The sequence below is a fragment of the Bidens hawaiensis genome, unplaced genomic scaffold, assembly GCF_021521415.1.
Source record: "Bidens hawaiensis isolate Kalapana, Puna unplaced genomic scaffold, B.hawaiensis_p1.1 tig00041622_1, whole genome shotgun sequence".
NCBI lineage: Eukaryota > Viridiplantae > Streptophyta > Magnoliopsida > Asterales > Asteraceae > Bidens > Bidens hawaiensis.
In genome coordinates, this window is record NW_027497353.1 from 29,526 (window position 1) to 38,135 (window position 8,610).

At 36.2% G+C, this 8,610-nt stretch overlaps 1 pseudogene; it reads right to left on the reverse strand.

Moving 5' to 3' along the window:
* Window positions 1-561: 561 nt before the first annotated feature.
* LOC143593024 (putative germin-like protein 9-2) lies at window positions 562-4,183 on the reverse strand (annotated as a pseudogene).
* Between the last annotated feature and the right edge of the window lie 4,427 nt (window positions 4,184-8,610).

Genomic DNA, 8,610 nt, shown 5'->3' on the forward strand with positions numbered 1-8,610 from the left:
CCAAAAGAAACCGAACCGAATTGCTAGGTTTTTATTTATTTTTTTATTTATATTTTAAGTAATTAATAAGAATTTAATAAATATGTATCTTAAATATTTTTGGCCAAATGAATAATAGTCAATTAGTTAATAATTAAAAAAAAAATATTTTTACCTACATTCATTATTTTCACCCGACTTTTTTTCGGCTTAAAAATTTCAACTCAAATGGCAAAACCGAAACCGAAAAAACCAAAACCAGAGAAACCGAAATCGAATGTTTTAAAAAATCCAAAAACCATAGTTTTGGTTTGGTTTTAGTCCGAACCCGCACCGTGCACACCCGTAACTGGTCCGTGTAAAAATTCTATACACCTGTATATCATATGACTGGTCCGCTTAAAAATACCATACGCTCGTACAATAGCATAACCAGCCTATACGAAATAACCTCAATAAAAAGTAATATTTATTAGTTATAAAACTTAAAAACTAGACTTGTCCTTGTGTGTTAAAGTAACCTTACAAATGTTACACAATTATTAACTTCCAAAGCCCTCAAACAAGACATAAAATCCAAATTCACTTGTAAACACTTCATCTTAATTAACCCGATAACCCGGATTTAATCTTCAGAATAGTAGCAACATCGGTCTTAAACGACAATGCCAACACCTGATCATCAATAGTCGAATTAAAAACCGCACTTGGAACCTTCACGGTGCCAGGACTCGCCCTTCCAAAGGCCGAGAGCGCCAAAGCCGGGTCCTTAGCATCACAATTAAATTGAAAGTGCACAAGTCCCTTAGGGAACACAAATATATCCCCTTGTTGCAATGTTTGTGTAAACAACTTATTAGTCGTGTCAACAAACCCAACTTGTAACGAACCCATGACCACAAGCAAGAGCTCGGAAGCTCGTGGGTGGGTGTGTGGTGGGTTAACCGTCCCGTTTAGAGTTGATCAAAAAAAACCGGTTCCTGGAACCGAACCGGTGGACCCGAACCGGAACCGAACCGGTTCCTACCCGTTTTTGGTAGGAACCGGACCCTATCTGATTCAACCCGATGATCCGTGACCGGTTCTTGCAATTCTGAGTGGGGGCGGGTAGGAACCGGAACCGAACCGGAACCGGTTAGGAACCGGTTCTATCCGGAACCGGTTCTAGCCGTTGGATCGATTAAGCCGTTGGAAATCGTTTTTTTTTTGCCGTTTTTTGACCGTTGGGGTCAAAAATAGCCGTTTTTTGGCTCCCCCAAGCACCCCACTACTAGTATAAATAGGTATTTGGTGTCATGGGTTCATCACAACACTCAAAACGCAAACCCGAACGCAAAAAAATACAAAAAAAACGCTGTTACAACGTTTTGAGTTCTCTAATCTCTTGTTTTCTCATCTTCTATATTCATATTTGTTGTTATGGCTGCCTCACAATCATCGGTTGGTCAAGGTTCCAACGCCGAACCAAGTTTTGTTCGTATTGTACCTCATAATCGTAATCAAGAGATTTGGTGCAATTGGGATTTGGTTGAATTGAGTGACCATTCATTGAAGGCTCGGTGCAAGTTTTGTGGGGTTTATTTAAACCCACTTTCGAATTCAAATTTGAAGAAACACATCGAAAAACCGTATTGCAAGGCGTTGAAAAAGAACGTCGATTCGCAACAAACGCAAATGGATAGTGAAGGCGGAATATTTACATACCAAATTGATCGAGTTCAGGATCGTATGGCGAAGTTTGTGATTCAAGAAGCTTTTCCGTTTAGCCACTTCGACAACCCTCGCTTAACCGCCATGATTCGAGATACGCTTCAACCACAATACACTCACGTAAGTCGTCATACTCTTAAACGTTATTGTTTAAAATTGTGGAAGAAGGCCAAAGAGGTACTAATGGCATATTTTGAAAATATAAATACGGGAATAAACTTAACTAGTGATGTTTGGTCGGCTCCACATGGTCTACCCGAATCTTATCTTTGTGTCACCGCTCATTGGGTAGACCCGTCATCGTGGGAAATGATGAAACGCACTATTGCTTTCGAACTCTTTGAGTATCCACATACGGGAGATAATTTGTTTGAAATTTTAGATTATGTTATAAAAACTTATAAACTAGAAAATAAAATATTTTCAATGGCATTTGATAACGCGTCGAATAATACATCGGAGATTGATAAATTAAAATTAAAATATAAACCGATTTGCAATGGTGTATTTTTTCACTCAAGGTGTGTTGCACATATCATTAATTTAATCGTGCAAGACGGACTTGCTTCGGATGAGGTTACATCGGTTATAAACGATTTTAGACTAATGATACATGAAGTTTTTAAGAAAAGTAAAAAAAGATAAATGGATTATAGAAAATTTTGTAAAGATACTGGAAGAAAAGCTTTGGAAGCTAATTGGGATGTACCTCATCGATGGAATTCCACTTGCATAATGTTTCAAAGTGCTTTGGAACAAAGAGAAACTTTACAAATGTTTCATTCTAGTCTTGCCGAGAATGATTTGGCAATCCCCTTTTCAAATGAGAAATGGGAAATTATCAATGACTTATCGACTTTTCTTGAAGTTTTTAAAACATCAACTACGAAACTATCGGGAACGTATTATCCGACAAGTCCCTTGGTTCTTTCGGAGTTATTTTTAATGGTTAACATTCTTAAAGAATTTGAAAATAAAAGTCCAATGTTTTTAAACATCATATTACCAATGAAGTTTAAATTAAAAAAATACTTTCTTGAATTGCCACCGGTTTTTACTTGCGCCGCCGCTTTAAACCCAATGTTAAATGTTACGGGGGTTGAATGTGTGATAGACGAAATTTTTTCAGCCTTAGATATGCATGAAACTGACCCAAACTTTTCAACAGAGGCAAAAAATTATTTTAACTTGAATTTTAAATTTATGTATGACTTTTATTTAAATAAATATGGGTCAAACATACACATGCCTATGCCGGGGGGGGGGGGGGGTCTTCATCAAGTTCAAGTGCTACTAGAGTACGAGATCCCATGATTAGCCTTATGAACACCGTTCGCAACGTAACGGCTAAAAAACAAAGGGGTAACACCCCTTCAAGCGAACTAGGAAGGTATAGTGCAAATGATTACTCTACCGGTTTATCCGAAGAGGAATATGGCACTTTTGATGTTTTGGCTTGGTGGAAGGTAAAGGAAACCGAGTTTCCGATTCTTGCCACCATGGCCCGTGATTTACTAACCGTCCAAGCTTCTACGGTAGCTTCGGAATCCGCTTTTTCTCTTAGTGGCAGGGTAATATCGGTGAGAAGAACAAGACTAAATTCGGAGTCGGTGGAGATGTACATTTGCTTAAAGGATCACTTGGACTCAATCGATCGTATTCAACACGTAACCACTCTCGAAGATGAAACACCACTTGATGTTCGAGTGCACGACGAACAAGAAGGCATTTCTACAAGTAATTCCGAGGAAGAAGTCGCCGCTCAATAATTACGACGAACAAGAAGGCTTTTCTAGAAATAATATGTCACAACTTTATATTTATAAGTTTAATGTTTTGTTAGTTTGTTTTTGAAGATTTTAAAACATGTAACCTTTTTTTTTGAACTTCTTAAAGTAAATAAAATGAATTTTATGTTAATTGTTTTGTTTATTTTTCATGCTATACAAATACGAATCGTAGTTTAGAATCCAAATCGCAAACGAAAAACGAAAAAAAAAAATTTTTTTTACACTGTAACCGGTTGGAACCGGTTACAGTGTAGGAACCGGTTTAGGAACCGGTAAGAACCGGTTAGATAGGTTAGGGGTCCGAGGGTGGGAGAACCGGTTCGGTTCCCTAACTGGTTCGAGCCTGGAACCGGTTTAAAAGGGGGTTTTGAATATAGGAACCGGTTAGGAACCGGTTCCTAGTCCCAAACCGTTTTGAACATCCCTAGTCCCGTTAGGGAACAAGAGCGCAGCGTAAGACACGCTTTGACCTTCAAGAGCCGGAAACTCTTCCATAGTTGCTTTCAAGACTTTGAAAGTTGGCGGGAAGGGGGCGCCGACAAGTGACCTAAAATCGGTGTTGGTGAAGTAGTTTCCGCCCGGAGGGCCAAATAAGGCGGTGGAGGGATAAAGTCGGTGAGAATGTCGGGATCACCGGCTTTTGATATTCGCAACGAAGCGAATGAAAGTTTAATAAGTCAGAAAAAGTGAAGCTTTGATGCCATTTTTTTTTATTAAAGGTTGAAAGTGATCAATGTATTATGTCTTGTTATACATTTTGTTCATAGATGTTAACATATATATATACACACATTTAGAACTATAGACATGAAGCATGTTCGGTTGGTTTTATCGGTTGAACAAAGCGAATTTGCCGGTAAATTTTGTATCATATGATCATTTTTATTCACATAGTGGTTCTATATTGTTGATGATAATAACAAGGCCATACAGCCGGACATGATGAACTGTTATTACTTATTTGTATGCTGTCTAAAATAAAGTTTTGTAACTCCTACAATATAATTGTACAGTATGTGTATGGTATATCTGGTTTCTTGTTAAATCTTGGACAATGTCATATTAATATTAGAATCTAGTTGTCTAATCTTATAATAAACTTGAACATGACTGATGACCCTACAAGGCTACAATCAAATATTTGGTACACTTTTATTTGAAACAATTAAACAAATATGAAAATATTGATATGTTATAATAGATAAAAATTCCTTTTACAAGGCTGGAAATTACATATAACTGACTTACGATAATTAGAATTTGAATCATATATAGACGTGTAAGTTATGTAAATCATGGAGATCGCGTTTTAGACTAAAAAGAGATTGAAGATTGCTCAAATCAATGGAAAATACTGAGTGATGAAACCGGAACCCTTATTGATGGAATCAATTTGTCGACATCTTTCCGCCCGTTTGTTATAGCCTTATAGGCATAGTGCCATAGTCCAAATTTTACTTCTTTGAAGTTTGGGTTATTTTTGTCTTGTTTACCTTTATCCAACTAGTACTGTGGGACCTTACTCTGTCAACTCTTGGATCAACTTCTTATCAACTAATACAAGTAGAACGATTCTACAAATAATAGTTATATAACCGAAACCCGAGTATTAGAAGATGAGCATGTAAACTATGGCCCTTTTGAAAACTTGGTGACTTCTAAAACCAAACAAAATTGTAAAACGTTTTAACTCATTAAAATTAACTAATATATAGAGGTGCACAAATCGGGTTTTTCAATTTATTAAAAACTATAACCCATTAAAATTGATAGACCCATAGGCCATGTCTATATATAGAGGTGCACAAATCGGGTTTTTCAAATACCCGGGTTCGGGTATGGAGCCGGGTTCGGGTATGACCGGGTATTGCTAAAAATCGGGTCGGGTTCGGGTCGGGTATAGAACCAGGTTTTTTTAAACTGGGTATTTGAATACCCTATCTTCGGGTATTGAAAAAACCCTATTTGTGGGTTTTTTCGGGCTTTTTTCCCGGTATTTTTCGACTATAGATTGGATTTTTTTAAATGTTGCACTTTTTAGGGGTATTTTTCGGGTATTTTAAGGTATTTTTCGGGTATACATTGTCACAGCCCCCGACCCCTATACCCCGGGATGGGAAGCCGTGAACATTGATCGGTGGTATCGGTGTTTATTAAATTATTTTGCAGCGGAAAATTTCATCAGAACCGTAGTTAGGAAAAATGATCAGAGTTATAAAAACACCATGATTATTATTATGATAAAACTGGGAATTTAATCCCTTTTGATACAAACATAAGTTTTATAGGGTTAATCCCTAATTTACAAAACACGTTTCTTTATTCTGGTGACAAGCCACTTATTTAAGCTGGAAGCCCGCAGACATCATTCCTTTGTCTCTAACAAGTCACCTGAAGCATGTTTAAAATATTTTATCAGCAAGAAATACTGGTGAGTACATTCATTTGTAAATGACACATTTTACAATTACAGCATTAAGATGTTTTTACACCTGCCTGCTTACAAATTACCGAAAGGTACTTGTCACTCGACCGTATCTATGACTGTGGTCATATTACTTATTGGCTAACACTTGTCTAATAAGTAACGTGTAATAGCCCAGGAGGCAAGCCTTGTATACAAAACCCCACAATACCAGTAGTAATCATCCCGTAAGTCTACAGAGACTTAATCACTGTAATGTATTTAAAATACTTTAAAAATATATTTGAAAACATTTAGACCATTTGCCATGAGTTTTATAGGTTTTGAAATCATCATGACAATGTAGGAAAAATAGTTGTCTCACGCAAATGTGAGTGATATAAAAATTCGAATGTCTCACCTTGCAAGTTTACAATTAAAGAAAACGCCTCTTGGTATTAAGCACCTAAGATAAACACAATGTAGTATACCTAGGTTAGTATAAAACCAATAATCATAACGATAATTACGAGAGTAGAAACTTTACACGATGGCACAATGTCATACCTTAACAGGTAGAGCTTTTGGATTCGTGTATATTAGTTTCTTTCGATCGGATAGGATATCGCTTCGACAACTCGGTATTATACCTTTAATATATAATATGTGTGTAAATATAGAGAGAAAGAAAGTTTTTGAGCAAGAAATGAACATCCCATTGCCTTTCTATTTATAGCAGGTTTTGGACCTCATCGTGGTACGCGATGGCCATAAATAGAAAGCCATCGCGTATCGCGAAGAAGCATATAGCTATGTCGAGTAAGCCCTATGCCTGCTACGTGGCACGCCACGTGGCAGGCTACGTGTCCCCTGCGTAACCTCCACGTCGCGGTACGCGATGGGTAACCTAAACCCGTCGCGTATCGCGATGGAAGGATTTTTTATTTTTTTTATTTTCTTAATTCCCAACAAAAATACTAAGGCGGCCCCGAAGTGCAAAAATACTAAGGCGGCCACTGGGTGTGATATGTCTTATAAAAACATTAACATAGAAATTTCCTTTCTTATAAAGAGCTCACTAGTTTGTTAATCTAGCGATGTGGGACAAGAGTTTACAAACCTATTTATACTATGGTGGTTCCTTCTCCATTTCTTTCCTCCACCAATGTGGGATGGAATTTCCTTCACTTATCTCTTTACTTTCATTTTATGGTTTGTTATATACAGCGGGTACTTGAAATACCCGGTTTCGGGTTTTGGAAATACCTTGTTCCGAGTATGGAACGGGTTCGGGTTTTCGGGTATTACCGGGTACAAATCGGGTCCGGTTTGGGTTCGGGTTTTAGTACCAAAATGTATACCCTATCCATACCCTACGGGTAGGGTTGGGTACGGGTTCGGGTATTAAAAACCCGGGTATTTAAAAAACCGGTTCCGGGTTTTTATTTCGGGTCCGGTTCCGGGTTCGGGTTTTTTGTACACCTCTATCTATATAAGCTTAATTTAATACTAAGTTAAACCCACCTAAACTAAGCCCATTAAAAAATAAACTCACGTATCATGTATTGAAATAAAAAGCCCATTTATTTTAACACTTTATTTATAAGGAAAAAATATTGTACAAATGAAATTAACGTGTTAATTGTGAGAATCAAGTAGGGTATACAAGTACGCTACTTGTATATATAATTACTTACTTAAATCTCACAATTAACACGTTAGTTTCATTTGTTTTTTTATCCAAACTCTATATTTATATATATATATGATCAAGTGTATTATATTTTAATTTGTAATAATTGTTGTATGAATAAAAAGTATAAAAGAATTATAATGATAAAATTATTACTTAAAAATCCTAAAGGGTATACGTATACCTGATACCCGATGAGTAACGGGAAGGCATGGGCAAATGATTACCAATACCTGGCCCGTTGCCACCCCTGAATAATTGTGAACTTAAGGTCTTAAATTCTAAACATGACTTAATGGAGTTTTCCCACAGTAGTGAGTATTATCAGTATTCATGGATGAGTCATGCTTGAAGTATCAAAATCAGTAGGGCTGAACACGGTTCGGTTATTAGGCAAAACCTAAACCGAAATCGAAGCAATCGATTATTTGAATATACAAATTGTTCAGTTTTCGGCCAATTTCGGTTGTTTTTTTAATATGTGTAGACATTGTAAAAAAATAAAAAATGAAAATGCATATTTTAAGCTTGTATAAGAATGTATTAGAGTACTACATATATATGAATACAAAATAAGATATTAAAAATAGACACGTGTTACGTGAAACTATACGAATACAAGGTTGCTAAATATAGTTTAAAATTCAACAATGTTCTTAATTAAAAAAATTATAAGTTTAGTCAGAATCTTCATTCATCATCTTATTTATCTTCAAGGTTTAATCAGTTTTTCATCATCTTGATAATCTTTAGCACCATCAATCGGTTCGGTTCAATTTTTTTCGGTTTCTTAATAATGGATAACCAAATCAAAACCGAAAATTCGTTTTTTCCTAAAAACAAAAAATTAACCGTCGGTTTGGTTTTTTCGGGTAATTTGGTTTTGACTCGATTAATTCGATTTTCTGCTCGCCCTAAATATCAGTATAGACAATTAATATCTTGTCTTATAAAAGCTCACCCGTGTATTGTATAGGATATGTTACAGAGTTTGTTCAAAAAAAAAAACAACAAACACGTGCATGTCACGAGTC